This window comes from Manis pentadactyla, chromosome 6 (assembly GCF_030020395.1).
Source record: "Manis pentadactyla isolate mManPen7 chromosome 6, mManPen7.hap1, whole genome shotgun sequence".
Classification (NCBI taxonomy): Eukaryota; Metazoa; Chordata; class Mammalia; order Pholidota; family Manidae; genus Manis; species Manis pentadactyla.
Window position 1 is genome coordinate 54,539,142 of NC_080024.1, and position 12,958 is coordinate 54,552,099.

The window sequence follows — 12,958 nt, forward strand, 5'->3', positions numbered from 1 at the left end:
ATAGTAGGTGGAAGCCAGATCTCAAAGACCTTAGTGTGCTAGTCTAAGGGTTTGTATTATTGTCAGTGGGACATTGGAAGCAGCCTTCAGTTTTTAACTAAAGTGGTTTATTTAATGGAAACTAGTAAGCAAATAGTTGAACTAGTAGGGTATGGGAAATCCTCAGGCAAGGAAACCAGTGAGGAGGCTTATTAGCACAGGAACTGGGAGAAAGAAGGTTGATAAATACTTGAGTTAGACCAGTGCAGATAAGGGCTGCAGTCAGATTTGACAAATTAGAAATGGGTGAGGAAGGAGAAACAGATGGTCCCCAAGGTTTGTGTTTACTAGGTATTCCTTCATTCATCATGATAGAGAATTTGGAAGGACTGGGTATTTGGCATTAATTTATTTGGGATTAAGGAGAACAAGAGAGAAGAAAGAAAATTAGTTCATTATTAGACATACAGGATATGAGGTGCTTATAAAGCATATTGATGGAAATGTAGCCCCAAACATTCATGGGATCATTAATATCAGAGAGCCATCTTTCTATATCATCCCAGCCAGCCTTCTTTATCTTTCTTAAGCTCTTCCGAACCTACTGAGGCAGTAGTCATCAATGACTTCTAAAATGCCAAATCCAGTGGATCCTTTTCAGTCCTCACTCTATAGCTCTCCTTACAGCTTTTGTCAAAATTTACTATTCCTCTCATTTCTTTCTTGATCTACATTTTCATATTCTTCTACTTTTCAGTCTCCTTCATTGGCTTTCATTCTTTTACCAGCTTTAAGGTTGTGTTCTTGAGAACTCCCCTCTGCTGAGATCACACACTCTGCCTGACTGAGACAGAGAAGACTAAATGTGGAGGAATTTGGGGAGAAACAAGTTTGTTGAATATGTTAAGTTTGAAAAGCCTATTAGACATCTAAGTGGATGTGTTGAGTAGGCATTTGGATATATGAGTATAGAGGTCAAGGGAAAAATCTGGACTGGATTATAAATTTAGGAGTAAATCAGCATATAGCAATATCTAAAGCTAAAAACTACTTGGGGCCACCAGGAGGAATTGGTGAAGAATGATAAGAGATACTCAAGGATAGTGTCATAGGTACTGCACATCTTAATGGCAGATAAATAAGAACAGTCAGGCAAAGGAGGCCAAGAAGTATCAACTAGCAAAGTAGGAAGAAAACTTAAGAGAAAGTGGTGTCCAGAAGGCAACTGCAAAAAAAAAAAAAAAGGTTTTGAAGAAGAAGAAATGATCAACTCTGCCAATTTCCTGAGAAGTTGATTAAGATGAAGACTGAGAACTGACCTCTGAATTTGGCAAAATACATGTTATTGCTGACCCTGACAGTATTTGTGGTAGAATGGTGGTGAAGCCTTGATTGTAGAGAGAATATGTAGGGCTAATTCCTTTTAGAAGAGGAAAACAGGAAATAGAAGGGGTATTCAAACTAAAACAACTACTGTCTTAACATAAAACAAAAGAGCAGGAAAGCCATTATACAAACACATGGCCATTAAAATCATAAATATCCATGTCTGGATAAGGTCGGGAAAAATTTAAGTTCTAAAGTTTTGACTGCTCTGAGTTTATTTATTCCCACTTAATTTTAATATTAGACCTTACAATTCTATCATTTGTCAGTAATGCAGTCATGAGAGAGGTAAAGATAGAAACAGTAAATGTAGACATCTGCTATAGAGAAGGATAAAGATAGGAAAATAGCTAAAAGGAAATGTAAGGTTGAGGAAGGATTTTTGGTTACTTCTGAGGGAAATGCATGAAATTAAAACATGTTTATTGGTTAAAAACAGGAACAAGTAGGCAGGGAAAGGTTAATATACACAGGAAAGGTTAGGTATTTGAAGGAATAAGATCTTAAGAAGAGGAGGAAAACTTATTTTAGATAGTCATTTCTGTCTTTTAGATTGGAAAGAGATACAAATGCACCAATGTAGTTGAATTTTCAGGGGAAGATAATTTAAAGGCACTCACACCTAATGTCCTATAGTACTCTGAGAATTAGGCCAGACCATCTGCTAAAGTGATGGAGGGTGAGCTTTTGGAGAATTAAAGAGAGTGAAGGTTTGGAACAGATGTTATTAAAACTGGAAACAAAACCAGAAGGGAGAAGTTAAAATACTTATTTATTTAACAGTTATATACCCCTCTAAGCAGCTTATAAATATTAGCTCATTTATTCATCATCATGTGAGATATGCTCAATTATTATTCCCTTTCTGCAGAAAAGAAAATGAAGCACAAGTGATCATGCTATTTCTCTAAGGGCACCCACTAATAAGTGGAGGAGCCAAGAACTAAGTTTCAGTGGTCTGGCTGCAAAATCCATGCTTTTAACCACTTCATGATGCTGATGGTAATGATATAACTCTATTTAGCAGGCTTTAGATAGGTAGGTATTGAATTTCAGGAGAGGAGCTCAGACGTTGAGTGTGATGAAAGTCGGGGGATTAGTGGAGGAGATAAACCAAAGAATGCTAGCTAGATGGGAGAAGTAGGGCAAGAGGGAAAGTAGGGTTACAGGCTCTGAGACTTGAATCTTTGTTATTCTTCTGATGTTTGGGATTCCTTCTGAAGTCAAGGAGTTAGTTTAAGAGAAGTAAGGAAGAGGGTAGTTGAAAGGAGCAGGAACTCAGATGAAAACAGTATGATTGTGAAGTGTAATTAAGAGAGGTGAGGCATTGCTGGGGATGACTAGGAAGCACTGGGGTGTGGCCCTGGTGGTAGATGACTTAAGTCCAAAGGAGTTAAAGGCCTGTACAGCACAGGAGGTCAAGCAATGATGATTCTAGAGGGTTGGGTGGGGCATCTCTATAAATACTGAAGTCACCTATGAATCACTGAAGATGAGACAGGAAATGAGGTAGAGAAACTAGCTGCAGAAACTAGTGGATTGCAATGTGAGTTTGATGAGTGAATGAGAAGATGGCATAAGATGAGAGACCAGGCTGACATAATAAACAGACTCCCAGCTGTGGAGCCATGAAGGCCAACCTCTCCTATAGCTGCCTGCCTCAGTGAGTGTACAGAGAAGCCAGAAGTGCTCTGTCACTAAGGTGCCTGAACTAGCAGCATTCCTGAAGAGCTTTTTAAAGGGGTTGAACTTTTGAAATGGTTGAAGCCTTGAATTACCTCAGAGGTTCAACACATTAGCAAAGTAAATATTAACACAGATTAGTTTATCCCATATAAAACCATTATCACTTATGTACAACTAGAGCCGTAAGGATATGATAAGTTTTAAAAGGTGGGAGTGTGTAAAGAGGAAGGGAACACAGGTGCAATTTTGCCATGAGTAATGTGAACAGCTAACATAGGGCAGGAGGAAAGGATCAGCAACCATGAATATAGAGGGCTTCCAACATGTGCCCCAGGACTAATGTGGGGAAGGGGTATTGTGCAATATTCTTCTCTTTGTTCATAATACTCAATAAAAATTATTTTAGTTATTTCAGAGTCAGTGATAAGAGCTTTCCCAGTTCTAAAAAAGTTAGGAGCTTCAAAAACAAAAAGTACTTTTTAGTTTAAAAAATCCCATTCCTGAAGAAGACAAACTAAATTACATATTATTATAGTACTAACTACTTAATGTTAGAGGAAATTAGGTTTTAGCCAACAAAAATTCAGATTTGCCTTGGTGACCTATATTGTTGATTATCTACCAAACGACCACTCCTCCACATTCTTCCTTACCAACAGAATCATTTTTATGCCACTGGATATTGGCATCTGTACATAATGCTAAGAAATATGGCAGCTATTTTGTAACAATGAATGAAGCTAGCCTACAAAGAAAAACCAAAATACTGTTAAGTTTCCCAGATTTTGGAAATAGTAATTCAGTAATCCAATTAAATTTTAAATTTCAGATAATGAATAATATTGCATGGGACACATACTGTTTAACTAAAATTCAAATTTAACTGGATGTCCTGTATTGAATCTGATGACCCAGGAAGACAAAATACTTAAATATATTCTAAGTCTTTGGTGAAGTAACTGAGCTGCTGAATTAGCCAACTCAGAACCACCTTAAACTCAAAACATTTTAATATTGGGTAATGTTAATATTGAGTAATGTAAGCCAGTTCTTGTTGCATTTTCTGTTACTTACAGTCAAAAGCATCCTTTCTAATGCAGTTTTATTAGCCCTCTCATTGAACAAGTCAGCAACACATATTGTTCATCTCTAAGTATCAACTCACAAATTCTAATTAGTATTTTCTAAAGGTCTCTGACTTTAGTATGAAATATCTGTTTTCAGAATTCAGTTTTATATCTTTGTGCAGTACTCCATAAAAAATATTTTTTGTGAAATACATAATATGCAGTATCTTCTTTGTAGTTTAGTTGGATTGGATGATCTCTAAGATCTCTCAAGCTCAGAAAATTATTAGTTATTATAGGACAAATGAAGATATGCTATAGACAGATATTTTTATACTTGGTAAAGCACCTAACAATAAGGCCATACAACAGAGATAACTGTGTTAAAATTACTCATGTATCAAAGGGCTTGGAGAGTAGGCACTTTATATTCATAATACCATCATAAGACACATTATATTCATAATACCACCACCATGAAAAGCAGTAATTCAACAACTTCTACATGGTGTTTTCGAATACTGATTAGAATGAAGTCCTTTATCTACATAAATATATGGTTTTGATTCTTAGTGTCAACAAAAGTACAGCCTCAGGCAAAAGAAAAAAGAAAAACAATGGGAAATCTCTAAATAATTATATTCACAGAATGTGTAGCCCTGGAAGTAACAAAAGTTGGCATTTTCCATCCATTTTCAAAGGCTTATTAGAGAGCCAAATTTGTGAATGCTCTTAAAATTCTGTTTTTTTATGAGTATAACAGTGATTTAAGAACAGAATAACTTTTACATGAACTGACCTTTCCTGGTCAATGGGGAAATGGCTTAAGTTGACAGATAGGAATGTTTTTACATGGTGATTACACTTGTGCACATGTGTGCACAGGTCTACAAGTGTATGCACATGTCTGTGAATGTGTGTGCTTGATTATGCTTGTGAGTGATCCAGAAGTGTTAGATCAAGAAGCCTCTGCTCTTTCTTCAATGCCCACCCTCAAGGCAGGTTCAGCTGCAACATATGAGAGGAGGGGAAGTCAATTTTGCAATCGATTTCAAGAGCAGGGCAATGAAGAAGACCTATCAAGAAACTTATAGTTGACATTGTTATCTGGCATATCAGTACTCTTCAAAATTATGCTCTGATCTGAAACTAACCATCTCATCATTCTTCTCCCCTCCCTTTCCTGACACAATCTTACTTAAATGCAACTCAGCTCTGTTTCCAAGCTTGAATTCTAAGAAAAATAAAAACATGCAGTTATAGAAGTCATTCATTTTAGAATACTGTCCAATTATCACTATTCTCAACCAAACATAACTTTTGACAGACTTCTCATGTACACCTTTAAACAAGGACATCATTGTATCATTCAGCAAAACCAGATAACTTCCAAGAAGGAAAAATTTTGCTCCGTAGAAAAATAATTTTGTCTGTATCCAATTTTAGAAAGGAGAACCATAGCACATGCATGCATGCAGTCTACCCACCTTCATGGTGAACTTGTGAAAAGAAAAAGAAAGAAGGAAACATCTTACATTTCAATTGGATGGTATGAAGACACTGGAGATTGAAGAAATATATTTAGAAGTTAAAAAATCTTTTTGTAGAATAATTGTTTAAGATCTATTTAAACCTATATAACACAATGTGTTACTTTAAAAAATGGTTTATCTGCTTTCCCCTAAAAATGAATAATCATAAAACCAAGTTTCTAAGAACCATCCATTGACCTCAAAAGGGTATTTCCTACCCACTAATTTCTTCCATCTATTATTTATTTACACTAGGTAAAATTTTGTCTCCACATCTTACATAGTGAAGAAATAGAAATAAAAGCTATAAAAGGAAAAGAACACATCTCCAGGGTCATTTAATTCAAATTTTCATAAGGAAAGTTATTTCCTCAATTTTAATTATCTAGTAATATCCATTTTTCTAATGTAGCCAAATAATATTTCTACACTACCCTGAGAGACTATTTTATTTCAAATATCATTTCTCAAATCAACATTGCTTACTATTGAAATTTCTTATTTCTAAATTCTTTAAAAAGGGATGATAAAAATTAAAAATTGTATAAATCTGATATGAAAGAGATGGATTGAGTCATAGTGTATGCTTCCTAAGCTTTTTTTTTTGCCAACACAGTTGTGAGAACTATAGAAAATGTCCATGTATGTCTTACACATATTATTTTATTAACAATTTAGCATCTGTTGAAGTACCATCTAAATTTTTTCTATCACCAGTAATTTAAGACAGAAGTCCCTTGAATATTCAGAACACACTGCCAGCTTGCCAGCACTAAAGCACTTGTCATAATGTCCTTTGCATACTCTAAATTCAAGGTCATCTATTGCTTTCAAAGTGTTCCTTCAGTATAACCCCGTTTTACCAGTTCAAGCTTAGCTTATATCCCACTGTCACAAATAGTTCTCTCTATTTGGATTTGTCTTCTTTCTCTCAAAAGTATGGCCTCCCCACCTCTTTATCTCTGTTGCTCTCTACGTGAGGAATGCCCTCTCTTTTAACTTCTACTCTTGAGCACTTTACAGAAAGCTTTTTTGAGTCTTTTAGTCCATATGGTACTCTTGTCGGTATGTCTATTTAGCGTTCCATTGTTCTGCTTTCTGTTAGTTTATTCTTATGCTTTTCTGTATGTTCCACCTGTCCTTGTATTCTGAAACACATTGGAAGTTTATCTAGCAAACTTTGTTTATTCATTGTTTATTTCTGTATGATTCAAATTTCTGGAAACATTAAGTCAATAACCAAAATACAAGAAAAAAGAAAAATAATAACAAAACAAGGTTTTACTTATATAAAAACTACATTCAGGACCCCTTTTCCCTTATTTTGGAATGTAATTTCTGGGTATTTCTTATGATAGCTACTAACAGTGATAGCCCTTCAGATTTGGATCCCCATGATGTGTTCCCTCTCCTTTTTTTCCCATGGTACCAAGTGGTTTTCAAATTTTTTTTTTTAGGAGCAGAATTTTTTTTTCAAACTCATTCATACCCTTAATTTCAAATAGATTAAGAGATGCAAGTGGAGCAACTCTTGTAAGGAAATTGCAGTGTGTCAGGGGAAGGTGAGAGGTCCTGTCTGCTTAGCCCTTCCACAGTTCTCCTGTAGCTCAATGGAGGAATTCTGGAGGCACTTTGTAGCAGAAATCTTTGCCTTGGCTCTGCTGTCCTCTTTATGTTCAGGCTTGAGCAAATCTCTTCCCTCAACCTTAAAAACAATGAACTTTATCTTCAAAGACTATTCATATAAACTACAAAGCTTCATAATACAAGCAGCTCTCAAAACAAATGAAATAAAGATTCATTCCTAGTGGTGTTTTTGGTCAATACTTTGAGACTCTTTATTAGAAAAAAAATTGGTTGGTGTTTCTTTAAAAATTAGTATCAGAGATTGATTAAAGATTTGAATAAATTTTTTTATTTAGAGTCTGGCTTGTGAGTACTTTTTGTTATTGGTAAATTTCAATTTTGAAAATTCTACTTTGAGGTAACATTTAAAAAAAGAAAAAAGAAACCTAAGTTCACATTCAATATTCACAACTTCTGATCTTCTGTATTCCTTCAAGGAAGCAAGAAGTGTAACATAGTGTTCCCACATAGCAACCATCTGGTATAAATATCATTCAGATATTTGCTTTGGCCAGTGTTCATATAAGAGAATTTGTGAAGAAATATACAAATCCAGTGTCAGATACCATTAAAGAGTGCTATACTTCCAGTTAATATATTGGTGAAATTAGGAAATTTCATTTTGGTTGTATTTAAAAACTAGTTCTACAGGGTACTGATTAATTTATAAATGGAAAAAAGTCAGGCAAAATACCAGAACAGTAAGTTCCACTTGATTCTGAGCAATGTGTTAAATAAACCATTGCTGCTTTTAACTGCAGAGTACTTAAATGTAACTACCAATGTCTATAATTTCTTTAGAATTCCTGGTTTCCCCATCAGATAAATTTGATTCAGATGTCAGTATAACAGTGCCCTTAGCTGTCAGTTTGGCTAGATCAAAACTTTTGATACTACTAATCTTTTTACCAAAATTTTCCATTTTACCAAATAGACTTATAACATAAAAATCTCAACAACAAAAAACCCAATTCATCTGTGTATGTATGTGTGTATATATGTCTGTGTGTGTGTGTGTGTGTATATATACATACACATATGTATGTATATATGTGTGTGTATATATATACACACACATATATATAAAATTTTGGAAATATTTATTGTTAAATTAAACTTTGCAAATAAATGCATTTATACAACTTACTGGAAATGTAATTGTTTTTTACCACAGTGACCTTATTATTAACAGGTTATATAAAATTTAAATTACTTAAATTAAGAATTACTCAGTTCACGTACATTTTTATTCATTAAACAAATAGCTGCATTGTACTTTTTGTACATGGAGATTTACTTGACCCAAATAGGAATTGCATATTAAGATTTTGTTTCTGATACCCAGAAACTAAATGAGGACTGTAATGAGGCACTGCAGTATAAAGTAATTATCATCTTAGTGGTACAGGGAAGTGATTAAAATACCACTTTAAAAAAAAGTCAGAAAGTGAATGAAGTCTGAAATTAATCAAGGGGGAACTTTTTGCCTGGAGAACAGTAAGAGATTCCTGTCACACTTTCTCTCCTCCTGCAGAACTAATAATGATCAGCTTTAAGAGCACTGCCATTAAAAAAAAAAAAAGTCTGGCAAGAGTGAGAAAAGTGATTTTGACTTAGGAAAGCCTGAGGGAGAGGGGAAGGGCAAAGTAGTAAGATATGAAAGAAAAGGAACTAACATTTATGGAGTACTTAGCAATTGAGCTTTTATGTCTACTGTGACATTATGTTCCTTCCTAAAGGGAACCCATAGGAAAGCCATCAGAATCACTGAGGTGTCAGCAGAATTAGGAACTGGATGAGTCGACTAGCATTTTTTATCTTGGCTTCATTCAACTTTGTCCCTATTGACTAGTCCTAGAGGGAAGAGTATCTAACACCAAACTAATGGAGTATTTAAAGTAAGATTTCTTTCAAATTATATTCATGCCTTGAATTAAGCAGATGATCAATGTTTTTATTTGGTTTAATTAGCTATAAGTTATAAGGAAAAATGAGTATATAAAGGAAATACTCAGAAGATGTTTTATGGAATAAGTTTTTTGAATAGATGCCACCTATAAGCACTTGAATATAATTGCAATTGTTAAGGTCCACAGTATGTATAGTACTGCCAAGAAAAGACACTTGAAATTGGTTTTGTATTCCTTTCTAGAAAGATACTAAGTTTAGGGTCTTTATGGAAAAGATTCCACTATTTTTTAAAAGCTCAAATACCTCAAAATAAGAACTAAATGTAAAGCATTTTGACAGAAAAACATGTAGTTTCATTTTTTTTTAAAATCTCTAACTTTTGTGTTTCTATTATCAGGCAATAATTTGGAGTTAGGTATGCCTTCCAAAAAACCTATATTTAGTTCATTTACATATTCAAATAGTGAGAATCTATTATCATTGGTACAATTTTATCTTACATATCACAGAAATATAGCACATCTTTGTCTGAAGATATTTCTAAAGAAAAAGCCAGATATTTGTGGTAAGTGTAAAACCCCCTCATAGGAAACAATGTACGAAAGTAAAGTTAAATCAGCCTTAGTGCTTTGTTAAAGCTGTTAAGATTTGGTAATTGCTTCTATTAAGGGCTAGCCAAGTGCACGCTAAGATGAAATACTGATATGAATGGAATTGCATGCCATTCTAAACCAGAACTGTATTCGTTTCACTTTGAGCAGACTTTTTTTTTGCACTTCTTTGAGTTTACTCTAGTCACATCATTATCAATAAATCAGAATTCCCGATTATTATCAACATGCATATTTTGATACGCATTCTTATAAAACATTAAATGCTGTGAAATTCTATATGTCACCTCTTGTACAGACTTCTCAGAAAATGTACATGTAGTATATCACACATTATTAATTTTGACAACAAAGTGAGAAAAATCAGTTTTAAACTGATTATTTAAATATGGTTCCTAAGGACAAACTGTTATATATTGAACAGAGTTAGAACTTTTTTTCATTAAGAGTTCAGAGAGTAAATGTTTTAGGCTTGTGAGACTAATGGTGTCTGTCACTATTCAGTTCTGCAATTGTAACATAAAAGCAGCCATAGGCAATAAGTAAATGAATGATCATGACTATCTTCCAATAAAACTTTACTTTCAAAAACAGGTAAGTGGGTCAAGTCTGGCCTCTGAGCCATGGTTTGCTGACTGCTATTGTAGAATATTTAAACTTTTTACATTTTCTCTGTTTAAAAGAGATGATTGAACCACACTTCCCTCCACCTATCATTATTATATATTCTTATATATGTAATACATATGTATTACATATTATAAGGAGATTTGGGAGGATCAAACACATGGGAGAGCACTTTAAAAACTACAAGTATTTGTCAAAGGGTACAAACTTCCAGTTAAAGATGAGTACATCCTAGGGATCTGATGCACAACATGGTTTTTACAGCTGATAATTCTGTATTCTATGATTGAAAGGTGCTAAGAGAGTAGATTTTAAATGTTCTCACCACAAAAAAGAAATAGTAATTAGATGACTTGAGAAGTGTTAGCTAACACTACAGGTGCTAATTATTTTGCAGGGTGGGAATCATTCAGCAACATGGAAGCGTATCAAATCACTGTTGTACACCTTAAACTTACACAATGTTATTTGTCAATTATATCTCAATAAAACCGGGGGAAAAAAAGAAGCATTTCCATCTGTAAGTGAAAGGCAGTATTATTATAAACATGAAGATGTTCAAATACTCAAATGCAAATGGGTATTATCTACCTTCAAATATCAGGATGCCTTTCCAACATTATAATGGGTGAAAATTGTTTCTAACATCGGTAGATTTGGAAATATCATTATTTATTATCCTTTATTGCAGTTAATTCTACCATAAACAGGAATTTTGTTTGAAACTCATTTGGCATATTTTAACAGTATATTTCAAGTACATGAACCAGTACCATTTCTTTTGTCAATGGCTATACCTGAAAAATAGAAAGGTACTAATTTTTTTTAATGAAATATAAATCCCATATCTAACAGTTCCACTACTTTACTATAAAACCAGTATCACTGCCATATGATTATTGGGGGATAAATAAGTTAGGAATTAAAAAAAAGAAGTAAGTTCAAAAAGTGACAGTAACAGCACTGTTGACAACAGCAGCCGGTATCATCTCCACAAGGAAAAGTAGAACACTAAACCTGAAATTCTCTGTAAATTGGGAGATACTAGTTCTGACCCAAGCTAAACAAAAGACATTCCTTTATATTATTTCACTGTGAAGACTGTTTCGATTAAAAATTGTGATTTATCCATAGTGAAGAATTCAGATTACAGTAACAAGTTGCTCACAGATTCATATTAAAACATTTCTGCTTCAAAGACAACAAAGAATTGCTTCACAATTTTAGACAAATATCTTTTGTCTCTTTCAGTCTCAAAAAAATATGTAATTTATATAAATTATGATATCCACATCAAGTGTTCTTAGAAATACTACCATACTTTAGATACTTGACTTTAAAGAGTTTTATGATATATCATCGAAGGAAACATTTCTGGTTAAGCAGGTGCATATTACATAATTTGCATTTTTAAACACATATAAGGGAGACTGTGGTGTTTTAAAAGATAAAGGAGCTAACAATTCCAGTACATTATCATTCATTTGAATTGGGATCAAACACTAAACAAGTTAGTGCTAATCAGGTGTTTTTCTGATCTATATGAAATGATTCAACCCTCCCACATCCAGTGACTGCAGGAAAAAAGTATTACCAAATTGCTTAATTATCATTTTATCCTCTAGGCCTGGGGATGTTCTCTTGATTCTCAAGTCTGATGTGGATTTGATGCATACTTCTATTTTAGTACTTATCATATTACATGATGGATATTTTATATTTTTATACACATATTAAATGACTTATTTAATGGCAGATTTGTATCTTCCTCATAGCATCCCCAGTGCTTTAATACAGTGCCTGGCAGTCTGTAAAACTTCACTGATTAAACTAAATTAAAGACTGCAATACAAAGCGTTCCACTGTCACTGATATTAGCATTGTTAAGGTATTTGGCTTCTTAACATGGTGGCACCACACGAATAACTTTTCTAAAACTATCCGGGGAGGAATTAGATGGACAAAGCTATCTCTCAGAGTAAAGAAGGTAATGTGCTGAAAATTTCCTAAGGTGCCCAACTAGCTTTTATTTTAACCACTTCTTACTAAATGTTTTTATTAGTCAACCTGCACTATTAAAACCCACTATGAGATAATCTATTGTTAGGATTAGAGTTTAAAGAAGCCTTAGGCCAACACTACTTTGCAGCCCATGGGTAGGGCATCAAGAGTAACCAGCTCTACAGTTGATCTGTTCCTGAGAATGGTTAGATTAAAACTCTGAAAATATATTTGTAAAGCAGGAAGTCAGGAAGATACTTTTCCATTAGAAACAAAACATTTGAACATATAATTCTGATATAGATAAATTTCCTTAGGCAAGAATACTTGGAAGAGGGAAGTAGAGTTGATTTCTCTCAGTTGTTAATGAGGTTATTTCCCCTATCAAGATTATACTACCAATGGCCACACTGACCTTCCCTGGCCTGAGGCATACATTTATGTATTTAAGAGGATTTTAACCCAGGCAGCAAAGTAAATAAGTACCAGCCTGAACATTTGAAGATACCAATTGTTCGGGACCTGTGTGGAC